Raw genomic sequence first — 13,433 nt, 5'->3', positions numbered from 1 at the left:
GCCTAAACAGCACCACAGAGGCCTATACTCCTATAAGTGCACTCGCATGATGACTAAGAACTGGGCGGACGCGCCACTTCGCCTCTGAAGCCTGTTTAGGTTTCGGATCAGCGCCACTGAACCGGGCCCGAGCACGCTGGTGTATTTTGGTAAGCTTGCAAACACAGCAGATAAGATCGGCAGGAGCGATTGCTCACACGACTGCATCTGCCTGAGTAGGCCAAAGTGAAGTCACACTCCTTAATCAAACATAATGTCTTTGTAATTGGCATCAGTGGGGGAAAATATATATCAAAGCATCAGAGAGCCGAGACTCTGGAAAGAGCCCCCATGGCATTTTTCTGCTGATAATACAACGAAGGAGAGAGAGAGAGAGAGAGAGAGAGAGAGAGAGAAGAGAGAGAGAGAGAGAGAGAGAGAAGAGGAAGAGAGAGTTGATTCTTTGCTCATGTCAGCAGAAGCTTCTGGAGCGTGGTGTGTGAAACACTCGCACACTCACATACAATCTGGTCGGGAGTGAAGAGTGACTAGAGATGGAAAGAAGAAGAAGAAGAAGGGAAAAAAACAAGTGGCACTCTCGAAAGAGAAAAGGAACTCTCACTCCAGCTACAGGAGACAGGAGCTTCCCAACACTGTCACTCACTCAGTCAAGCACACATAAACACACACACACACATCCTTCAAACAAATAATGAGAAAAAAAGTCACACTGCAATACAATTCAGTGTGTAAGCATGTTTCAGTCCATGAATCTTTCCAGGAGTCTTTCTCTGACACTTTCCTTCTCTGTCCATCTTTCTCCCACTTTATCTCCTTCACTTTGCTTTTCAATTACACCATTACATACAACCTACTTTTTATTTCATACTTATCAGGACTATGAATGGATTTATACTTGTTTTGGTTATGAAAGGATCTCATGACAATGGTGCGAGAATGAAGCAGGCCTACATGCATTTCAGGACAAAAGATCCTGGAATCACACACATACGCTGGTCAAATGAAAAGAAAAGAGGGGAAGAATAAGAGATGGGCGGGAACAGAGAGAAATGGATAGAAGGGTATGAAGTCAGAAAAAGATAATAGAGAGAATGAGAATAGCAGCGCAAAACCACAGCGTGATAGAAAATAAAAAAGCCCCCACCCTACCCCACAGAATGTACCCATATCAATTTCCACCTACTGAGGGGGTTGTCGTAGGGATGATTTGGGGGGGGGGGGGGTGAAATGAAGGATGCTTAAGTGCGCTCGTTTTCTCCTGTTGCCTCTGGCCGTGTTAAATTCGAGGCCTCAGCCTGAGATTGATGCACCCCTTCATCTGATGCATCGCCAGTGTGTGGCAGGACTCCTGCTGGCCTGGGCTCTTCAGGAACACACACACACACACAGATTCAACAAAACACACACTCACTCACACACACACATACACACATGGAGGATGAGGGGTTTATTAAATCGCATTGAGGACAGACGCCAACACCACCCGTCCGCCCCTACCCCCGTCCGCCCCCACCCCTCCACCCCACACGTCTTCCAGCTGCGTTTTATGTTGTCAGGAATGTAACCTTGCCTTTGTAAGTTGCTTACTCAACAGAGCTTGTTACGAGCGGCTGTTAGCTTGCTGCCTCTGAAAGGTCAGGGTGGCAGCGAACGCTTCTCTTCTCGCTAACGGTGTGCACTCCGTTATTAGCGTCGGCCATTATCCCGAGCTGACTCACAAATTGGAGACGGGCCGAGGCAAGGAACGGGGGATGTCCATTTAGTGTGTGTGTGTGTGTGTGTGTGTGTGTGTGTTTGTGTGTGTGTGTGTGTGTGTGCCTATGTGTGTGTTGGCCTGTGCTTACAACCAGGCACATATACAGCACAACAGCTGTGTCATACGTATGTATACTGTATATGCACACACACCTACACACATACAGGTGTACACATTTCAAAACACACACACACACACTCACGCTCTCTCTCTATCTACCTATTTCTTTCTCCATAGAAGCATTTTTTTGTAAAAAAAAAAGACACTTTTCCTTTCTGACATATCTGCAGGCCCTCTCCGATCAGGCTAGAGGCGTCAAATAAAGCTGACTGATGCTCCGTCTGTCGGCCGGACCCAAATGCCAAACGTGGCGTAAATCACCTCCCTCCTGTCCGCTCCGACGTCCTCTCGCCTGCCTCCCGCACCCGCGCTGTCCCCGGATGATGGTCCCCGGAGCGAAGCTGCGGCTGCACGATTGATGTTTATTCAGAGTGTCGCTCTCCGACAGCCGGCCGACATATTTCAGTAAAGGGCCCATCAAAACGGACACCTCCGAACATTACCCATCCTTCCGATGGCTCTCGACACAAGAGCGTGGTTAATATGTCGACGCACAAAACGACGGAAGGGCTGTATCATTTATCTAACCCATGTTTTAAGTGCTGTCAACGGGAAGTTAAGCAGAGGGGTCGAGAGTGCAATGGGGGAACTAATGGGCTTTTGGGATGTCTTAATATCGCTTGTGAAGAGGCGGCGTTCGGCACACTTGATTTCAATGTGAACGGCTTTTTAACATGCCATAAGGAGCGCTTATCGGGACCATATGTGGGATGAGAATCGGGCCAACAGGCTTTAGTGACGACAGGCACAGCGAATCAACTAACGCAACAAGGCCATGTTGGCGCTTGGTTTCACAGCCACTGAGGGAGACGGGAACAACTTGAATGTGAAGCCTGCTGCAATAAGCGAACAGCTCTGCACAGTAACAGCTCAGTGCAATTCTACTCAGCTTCAGAGAGTGCCGCCACTGGCTCACACACATCTACTGATAAAAACGTCTGTACTGTAAGTCACTTTGGATTAAAAGCATCTGCTAAATGAGTAAATTTAAATGTATAGCAAAACATAAAGGGATCTGGCCATGATCTGGTTCTGATCTACTGAACCCATAGCGGATCGGTTCTGGAGTTGGCTGTCCCACTCCAGGTTCTGACCTCTCCATACGTGCTGACATGACCCTGTTGCTATGTTACACTCTAGAGCTGTTATGTTTCCACAGGTGAGCAGTAAAACTCTGGTCCTGTTCTTAAAGTCCAAACATCCCCTCAAACATAATCAGAGCTTTGTGAGAAACGAGGGATGGGAGACCATGCCGAAGGGGGTGGGGGGGAGGTGGGGTGTTGGCTGTGCCTTTTTCGGAAATGACTGCAAGTTTAAATAATTTTCAGAAAAACAGCGGGGCCAATAAATTTCCACACAGAGGTTAATTTGGCATGGGGAGGCCCTGCTGCAATTACCCCTGTCCAAGCCCTTCCCACATGCCCCGGGGGCACCAGTCGAAATGTGTCACACGGGGAGAATTAGTCCTTGGCTCTTCGTCTCCGCTGAAAACAGCTCAGGCTTCGTCAGGCCCGCTAATGTCGTCCGCCTCATAATAGCGTATGTGTGTGTGTGTGTGTGGCAGCAGAGTGGCTGAATATTGCTTCATTACTTTATTGGGGTGCTGTCATCGAGCTCTACACAGTATGAATAGGCTAATTTGTCTGAGGGGTACAATATGGCAATGATGGCAAAACTAATACAGATGCCCTTTCTCTCTCTCTCTCTCTCTCTCTCTCTCTCTCTCTCTCTCTCTCTCTCTCTGTGTTTCTGTCTCTCTTTCTCCGTTTCATTTCAATTTTCTCAGTATAATTTTTATTTAGCTGTCTTCAGCAGAGGAGCTGGACCGTTACATGGAGAATTTGCATCATCTTGTCGACAAACAACATACCTGAAAACATGCTATGGCGGCTGCAAGCTGTTTGCTATGATGTCATAAGAGATGCCTTATCAGTGCATCTTGAGTTGCAAAACTGATTGACAGCTCCCTCCACACACCCACCTACCCTCCTCCTCCTCCTCCCAATCCCAGTCCGTGTGTGTGTGTGTGCAAGTGTGAGTGAGGTCTAATCCTCTGCCGGTTATGGAGGCCCTGGACTGGGCTTCTATCTGCGCCATCCCGCTATGCGCTGCTAATTATGACACTATCTCCATCTCGTCAAATCAGCCTGATCCAAATCAGATTTCCCCAAGGCCCGCTGGTCGTTACCACCCAGGACGATGCGCTGTGAGTCTCAGCCCCACCGCCCCCACCACCATACCCTCAGCTCCACACACGCACACCCCCACCCCCTCCTCAATCCTTCCTTTACTTTAATCAAAGTCGGGGATCAAGCTGTTCCAATGAGGCATGGAGACCACACTGTGTCTCGCTTTCCAAGGGGAAAGGGAGAAAGACACAGACATAATAAACCCCTCCTCCGAAAGAAGAATCACTTACAAAAGCACCGTGCTTATATGTACAGGAGCTGTGGGTTTATGAGGAGTCCTTACAAAACAATAGACAGATATTTGACATAAGTCTCCCTAGACCCAGAACACCTCTAAATTTGTCTCGGTTTGACTATTATACACTGTGGGATTAATACACTAGGAAATTCAACAGAATGCTCAAAAGAAAGATATAGTCTTGAAGTCATTATTTTTAGAACAAAACAGGCAACATTCGATAAGAGTCGACAAAGAAGGCAATACAATGATGTGATTTAGGCTCCGCAAAAGAAAAAAAGAATACACCTCCTTTCATCACTTGTGCTTGTAAGCTAGTATGCTAATCCGAAGTGAAATAAACATGTTTTCTTTTTCGCCGTCCATTGATGTTGCTGTTTTCATAAAAACATAATTTAGCGGCGGGTAGGCAACAGCTCATTTGCACTTCACAGGGCCCGGCGGAGCCGAGCGCGCTTTCACTTTAGAGCAGGTCCTTTCCGTTTAGCCGTTTAGCTTCTCCGCCCAGCGCAACTAAACACCAACAAACTGCACCGGCAGGAGTCCAAAGGGCTTCCTATTAGACTTTATAAATAGTTTAGAGTAGGAAGCCGACACGTTGAAATGAAAAATAAAAACCAAACAAGCACCATGAATATTTAACTTGTCCTAATATCTCTCGTCTAATTCGCTAAATGGAAAAAAAATAGCCAGCTTTAATGAATGCGCTAACGCCTCCATCTCTAATTGACAGAGATGTTTTTGCCAAACATGCAACCATGCAATGTAAAGGGGAAGGTTCACAAACAGCCATGTTCTTGAAGAGCCATTTCATCTGTACGGTTGGGTTAAGCAGAAGGGCTATGCTTGCACTGTCGCAATGCTGCAGGCCTACTAGTACCGCAGCCCGTTGGGTGTTATGACTCTCTGGGCACACAGGAGCCGAAAACACACAGATAAAAAACAAAGTGAGGAAATTAAATGCAAGGTTTGGTTGTTTTAACCCTGCAGAACTCAGAGGAAATTATGTATGAGGTAGGGTGGGGGGGGGGGGGGTTCGGGGAGAGACGAGACCTAGGCTAGCCTCCGTTTGTGCAGACCAGTGAAGAGCAGACCGGGCGAGGAGGGGTCTTTGAAGTGAACTCTGCTGCAAGCCTCCTGTAACACAAATCACAAGCGCCGGAAACCCAGTGTGCACAAGCAATGCTGCATACACACACACACACACACATGCACACACACACACACACACACACACACACACACACACACACACACACACACCTCACCTCATACACACACAACCTCAGGACCAGCTCGCGGTTATGCATTATGAACAAAAAAATAAGGCTTGCCTTGCTTGTCAGACGCTACTGATTATACACTAGACGTAACGGAGAAGATGAAACGACTGGCTGGAGAGGCATTGGGATGAGGTTGTGTGTGAGGGGGGGATTACTCTTTTTGTGTGTGAGAGTAAAGTGGAGAGGGCACTTTGTTTGGGACCCAGTGTGAGCGGGGTAACAGTGAGCTACATCGACTACAGAGGACCACTGTAGTGTCTCTGTGTGTATGTGTGTGTGTGTGTGTGTGTGTGTGTGTGTGTGTGTTCCAATCTCACCCTTTCATCCTTCGTCTTACCAGCAACAAGATGGAGTAGAACAGAACTTCCATATTCTGCCACCTGTAGGGGGTGTAGCAATGGAGAGTAGTCTCTGTATGAGTGTGTCTGAGCTAATGTATTTGTGTGTATGTGTGTGTGTGTGCGTGTGAGTGTGTGTGTGTGTGTGTGTGTGTGTGTGTGTGAGTGGTGTGTGTGTGTGTGTGTGTGTGTGTGTGTGTGTGTGTAGGTCAGATGGCAGTGCCACTTCTTCACACCGTTGCATTATGGTAATGAGTCAAATGTGGCAGAAAAGAGGGGCATCGTGGATAATTTCCTGGCGCCGCCATCCTCCCGCCCACGCCAAGCCTCTCGCCAGCTCTGTGCCACAGGGGACGACACCAGCCTGGCACGCTGCCGCGCTCTGATAATAGCCATGCACGTCGGGAGAGGATGCTCATTTTTCCCACACACACACACACACACACACACACACACACAGTCTGAGACAGAGAAGCCCACAAACACAGACACACTGCTGTGCACATGAATACACACACACACACCGCAGACATACATACACAATCATACATATCAAAATACACACCTGCATGCACTCATACACACAAAATAATTATACCCCCGTCTGGATGGTCTGACAGCGATTTGCAACTAATCAATTAATATTCAGGAGATTTTTTTTCTTTTTCTTCCATCTGTCTGTGGAGGTCTGCCGTGTCTGTTGGTGGAGGAGGAACAGGAGGCCATAGGTGCACATGAAAAAGAAATGCCCAAAAAAACATACAATGTAAATTAATCAAATAAACATAAAACATTCACCCAATCCGTCGGCTCCTTTGCCAATTACGCGTATAAATAAAAAACTGAGGACTCGTGTAACTAAAGCCTGCAGGGATCAGGGGTGTCTACAGGAATCAAATGCCACCCTTATCTAGGGGTCTCCCCAGCCCACCGTATGTCTGCGCCCGTCTGTCAGTGCACTGTTTGGGGGCAGAGCGGCTGTTATTCCCCCCTCTCCCTGCCTCTGAACCCGGAGCCTCTGTGTGTTTACAGCTGCTAGGGCCTTGTATTCCCCACGCCTCGGGAGTACGAAAAAAAAACCCTGATGAATAAGTAACGCACTTGTCTCCATGTGCCACTGGCCTTCTCTCTCTCTCTCTCTCTCTCTCTCTCTCTCTCTCTCTCTCTTTTCCTACCAGTCTCTCTTATTGTCTCCACCTCTCTTTCTCTCATTCTCACATTCTCTGGTTCTATCTCTCACTCATTCTCTCTGTCTGTTTCTCCCTCTCTCTCATTCTCACAGTCTCTCCATCTATCTCTCTGTTCTGTCAGTCTCTGTCTCTTTCTCTCCCTTTCTCTCATTCCCTCCATCTCTCTCTGTCTTCCCTTCATCCTCACCCTATTCCCTGTCTCTCCCAGCATGACACTCCAGAGGGAGGGAGAGAGCGGCAGCATCCTCCCCCCCCCCCTTAAGAAGGCTCTCTAAGGGTCTAGGGACAAACATACACACACACACATGTACACACACACACACACATAAATACACACACAAAGACACACACCTACACACATGCACAAAAACAGTAGGATGCGGGGTGGCTTTGGAGAGGAGAAAAAAACACACTCCTCTTTATCCCAAACTTCAGTGGGAATATGTATCGGGTGGAGAGGAGAGCAGAGCCCAGACCCTGAAAGCAAGGAAGGAAGGCTTGGGAAATGGCAGTCTGGGAGAGAAAGGGAATGCATTAGAGAAGTGAAGGGCTCTCTCGAGGAGAGAGAAAGAGAGAGAGAGAGAGAGAGAGAGAGAGAGAGAGATGCCATCACTGCAGCTTCTTTCTAAACAGAGCTACTTACCCACACTTTGGCCTGTCAATTAAAAATGGATAAAGAGGCATGACGAAAAACACTTAAAATGGAGAATGGTGGACTGAAAACATTACTGATAAACATACTGCACAGACATCTCACCTGACGAACTGCTACATGGCACTGCCAGAAGTCCATCACTAAGTCAAGCTGCCCCCTTTCGGTTGTCTGACTAGCTTGGACAGCAAAGAACTACTTAGTAAAATCTGACCGTAATATCATTTGCTTAAAAAAACTAAACTTTTCTGGTAAAAAAAAAACTAAACAAAAGCTGTGCACCTGCGAGTTGTGTAATTAACATACTCTAAATTAGGGGTGTGTGTGTTTTGTTTAACCATTCAATGTGTGCGTTCCTGTTCATCCTTACAAAAACAAAAAACCACCAACAACAACGCTAATGGCTTCATCCCTCTTACTGGCCCACTGCCCAGCCTTGCACTGCCTCCCTCCCCGCCCTCCCCGCCCTTCGCACAAACACACACACACACACACACACACACACACACACACACACACACACACACACACACACACACACACACACACACACATATATATAACGCTGCCCTTGTTTGTTTTATTTAAATGCCGGGTGATTTATCCCGTGCGCAGGGTGGCGCATTGAGAGCACACACACTGCTAATCGTGTTGATACACGCGATTACACCGCCATGCCACAATAGCCTTAAATCTCTAAATACGCTGTTGTGTCGGCTGAAAAGCTCGACGGCTCGCTAATAGCGTGTAATTCCTTTTGTCTCTCCGCGAGACAAAAAAAGAAAAAACGAAAGCGTGAGGAATCCGTATCGCCAGGCAAAAACAATGCATCAATTAAGCAATTAGCCGCGAACAAACTGGGCAGCAATCCAAAGCCCCCCAATAAGGCACTGTGCCAAGGGGCTTGTAGCATTCATTACCAACATCACAGAGCAGAAGGGGAGGCCTTTCATTCGCGAGTGCAGGCATTTGTCTGCCAGTGCCAGCCTTCTCTGTTCCAACAGATGCCTCTTTAACGGGGGCCACATGCTCGGTCAGGAGGATGGGGGGTGGGGGTGGGGGGGACTAAAAAGGGGGCAAGTGGGGGATGAGTGGTGTTTGGGGGGGGGGGTTACACTGTTTGGCCCCCTGTGCGGATCCAATTAATTAAGCCATCAAAGGCACCCAGTGGCACTGGTTCTTAATTGCGGTAATCAAGGTTAATAGGGAGTCATTATGCATTGATCACGAGTATTGTCTCATCCGAGTCTGCAAATTGAGTTGAGTGGAGATGAGATGGGTTGCATGCCGATGGTGGGGAAAGAGGCAACCTGTCCTGCCTGCAGCCCCCCCCCCCCCCTCCCATTTCCCCGGATCGTTTACCCAAACACACACACACATACACACACACTTCTAAACTGCAAACACAGCTGGAAAAGTAATGAAGTGGCACTGTTGAACAGCGCACAGATACACTCTCTCCGAATGCTAACTGCGGCTTATCGTGTAGTACACTTTATCCGTCTCCGACCTCAAAGTCGTCAGTCATCGCTAAGAAGAAGGTACTCTGGGAAATACAATATACGGTATCAAAAATCTTTTGTGCGGTATGAATCAGTCTTGTGGGTGTTATCAGATCCGGTTGAGGCAAAGTGCGCCGGAGTTAACTTGTGTGATCGTCCTGCCAGATTGAATCTTAATCCTCATGTTGCCGAGGTTATCAATACATGAGCAGGACAGCTGAAGAGGCCACTGAGCAGCATACCTGCACAAATCTCCATCGACACCCTCCACCTCACTACCAACCCAACCCAACACCCCCCCCCCCCCCCCTCCCCCGTCCCGTCCCCCGTCCCCCCGTCCCCCCTCCGCTCCTCTCCGCATTATATCAGCAGGAAGTCAGCACTCCACAATGAAACGCAGCGAAATTTCGACATGCCCTCATTTCGACACCCCGACATCTTCTTTAAACAGTGCCTCGGCGGTGGGGCGAAACAGGAAATCAATGTGACGAGGCCGCGTCTGACTAATGAATGGGATTTCACGTCTGGGTAGCTTCAGCCGAGCGCTTCCCCGACGCCTCTGCGTCATTCATGGTTGATGGGAGCACAGAGAAGTTGGCGGCATTAAACACAAAACGAAGAGTTGTCTGCGGAAGAAGAAGTGTTTGTGACATTAAAAGTTAAACTTTGAAAAAGAGAGAGAGAAAGAAAGATGGAGACAGAGATAGCTAGCTTTAAAGGTGAACAGTGACAGCATTTGAAACTTGCTCCTGAATAAGTACTTGTTCTTTGGGAGATGTAGCTTCACACATGGAAACCGTGGTATAAACAAGGTCTCTTTGGACATAGTGCATGCAACATTATTGGCAATAAGTCACTAAAAGTGGCACATTTTTTTTTTTGTTTCTCTCTTAAACAGCCTCAAATTGACTGCAAGCAGAAGCAGTCATAGTGTGAAATCACAAGCCGGTGGATGATAAAGAGCATTCAACACTGGTAGTTGCAATGAGCCTGAAAATCCCCCTTCAGACAGAATGCCAGACAACTGTTTACTCCACTTTGATTAATACAGCATGATCTGCTTGGCTTCCTGTCCACCATCTTGGCAAACGGACCTCTCATCCCTCCTGAATAAATACTCCACTTATCCCTTTTTTTCCCCCCACTCTGAAGTAAATGCACTGCTCTGGATAGTGTGTGTGTGTGTGTGTGTGTGTGTGTGTGTTTGTGTGTGAGAGAGAGAGAGAGGGATGAGTTGTGTAATAGTGCTCAGGGGCATCATGGCCGAACATGGGTGGCCACAGTGAAGGTGTCCTCCACTGGCGGAATGTTCCAGAACCTCCTCTCCTGTGCACTTCCCCTCTGTCAGCTGTTGGGCTTCGGGTTGTATGTGTGTGTGTGTGTGTGTTGGGGGGAGGGGGGGGGGGGGGGTGATGGAAGAGAGAAGCTCCAATTAATCAAAGTCAGATGTGCCTGAACGCCTGGAGTGGCTCCTGATCCCTGTCCCAGACTCTCCTGTGTTCTTGCTTTCTTTTTTCTGTCTTCTTCTTTCTCTCTCTCTCTCTCTTTCTCTTCCTTTCACTGTCCCTCTCCTTTTCTTCCCGTCTCTTTCCCTACCTCCCTCCCTCAACGTCTTTGTCTCAGCCGGAACCTAACTGCTCGTCTCGGGGCTGACAGGACGAAATCATCCCAGCAGGTGCGAGCTGACGCCACGCTTTCATTCTTCTCTTCTCCAGACTCTCTCTTTTTGATTTACACCGCCCTCGTCACACACAAAACACGCACAACTACAATGGAAGTTCATGTCAGATAACACACACGTACTGGTTTTGTGCTTTTAAAAGGATGTCATGACAATGAGAGAGAGAGAGAGAGAAAGAGCAAAATTCAAACTTCAAGCCTGTAGGTTGCTTGCTATTAGAATGTTCTGTCTGTGACAAGAGCTCCCCTAACAAGATTAGCTACCAGACAACCATGCTACGCTAACATGTACTGGGCTCCACAAACATGTAAAAAAAAAAAAACTGGGACTTGAAACCAACTACAAAGCTGTACAGTTTGTAATGTTGCATAATGAGTGAAACTACAATGAAATCAGAAGCTCAAAACCATTTTTCCCTTCTCTCGGCTTCTGAAGAGGAATCATGAGCTACAAGGAGAAACATCTACAGCGTGTTTTCTAATTAAAGCCAGGATGATAAAGAGGCCTTTTTAATTGTGCTCAGGGAGAAAAATGAAAGCTTATCACGCTGCATAATCAAAACCAGTTTTTCACGCTTTCGCGCGGAGGGAGTCGGAAAAAAGCTCCGCACATCTTAGTTTATTATGAGAGAGCAAAAGAAAGTGGGAGAGAAAGAGAGAGGGGAAGAGAGAGAGAGAGAGAGAGAGAGAGAGAGAGAGAGAGATGGGGTGTGGTGGGGGTTGTGTGGGTGGGGAGAAAAAAGCTTTTGAGAGCGGAGCAGAGAGGATACATTTATTGGTCCTGAATGCTGTAATCGGGGGGATTTTTAAGTGCAACCGTTCCTATCAGTTTGAACAGCTTTAAGCAATCAGCGCGGCGAGTGAGGAACACATGCGTGCCTTCGACAAAACAGTGCTGGGGAGCGAGTCGACGCCAGGCTGCCCACCTGGCCTTTGTGCTGGTAATTGCACTTGTGCCCATCACACTCAATGGCCTGATTACACGTGTGCTCTCGAGTGCGTTTGTGCCTCTGGCGCCTGGAGGGTCTTGAGTTGTTTACCTGACAAAGGCAGCCTGTGATTACCCTGCATCCATTTCTTAGAGTGTGTGTGTGTGTGTGTGTATGTGTGTGTGTGTGTGTGTGTGTATGTGTGTGGGTAGGTGGGTGGGGGGGGGAACTGTCAGACCGCAAAAAAACTCACTTTAACTGTGACAGCTAGACGTGAAGGGAACTTAAAGCTGGACTGCAGATGAAAGTCTTAATGTGAGATAACTTGCTGATGTGAGAAAACAGACAGAAGAAATACATCAGCTGGAAACGGAGCGACGGAGACCTCTGCCCCGGCCACCGCCTCGGCTCACCATCTGTATTTAGGGATGGGCCTCCCTGCTCTCAACTGCAACACTCCATATGAGTCTGTATTACTATGCGGTAAATGGTTTATAGCAAATGCAAATCATTCTTGCGGCCGATATTGGGAAATATAACCAGCGGTGGTTCTCAACTCATTGCTGGTAGGAGCCATTATGTACCACAAAAGGATTAAAATATATCAAGTTGACTGACAGAAGGATTTGCAGATGGGTTACACCAGGGACTGACCATGTGCGTATAACACAACACATACATACAAACACAGCGAAATAGCCCTCTGGGTTTGGGTATAGACAATGTCCTATCAACACAACTTATGACATTTTACAATTAAGACACATCAAATACCTATTCCTCAGTCTGACAGTGATGGTTTAAACATATTAAACGAGCCATGGCAGACAGACCTGAATACTAAAGCATTGTGTCTATAGACCTTATTTTATTACCGACCTAACTATGGGATGTAAGCGATGTAAGCGATGCTTGAATTGACATGCATGCAACATCAATGTGTAGCATGATATAAAACATATGCATAACATATGCATGCAACTCATTTCACAACTGGCCATTTTACCAAATTCACACTTGCACTAAAATACAAATGAATCAGTGCACCACTTGCTGATGTATAAGTATTGTGGGTTATAGCTTTGCTGAAACACTATAAATACATAAGTGCACCAACTGCTGAAACACCTCTTAGCTATCTGTTAAGTGTACATTAGTACAGTATACATTAGTTTAGTTGCTTAGCTATCTGTTAAGTTAGGGTGACCAGATTTGAGTTTGTGAAAAAGAGGACACCAAAGGCTCAGAATTATCGTACATCTGCCAGCACTGACAAGGCTATCGACCATTGACAGTTCTCTCTACAGTCAGAGCTCGCGCAAGAAGGTGGAACGTAAGGGAGCTACCCTTTCCAAACCTTGTAAGGGCGTAATAACTAGTTTGTGAAAGACCCAGATAAAAACACAAATATCCGACAAGGCAAAATCCCGGACGTTTTTGGAATCCCTGCCGGACGCATTTTTTAGGTCTCGAAAAGAGGACGTGTCCGGGTAAAAGAGTACGTGTCCGGGTAAAAGAGGACGTTTTGGTCACCCTAGTTAAGTGTGCATTAGTAC

Source organism: Clupea harengus, chromosome 16, assembly GCF_900700415.2.
Source record: "Clupea harengus chromosome 16, Ch_v2.0.2, whole genome shotgun sequence".
Classification (NCBI taxonomy): Eukaryota; Metazoa; Chordata; class Actinopteri; order Clupeiformes; family Clupeidae; genus Clupea; species Clupea harengus.
The sequence above is the reverse complement of the archived record's forward strand: the minus strand, read 5'-3'. Positions refer to the sequence as shown.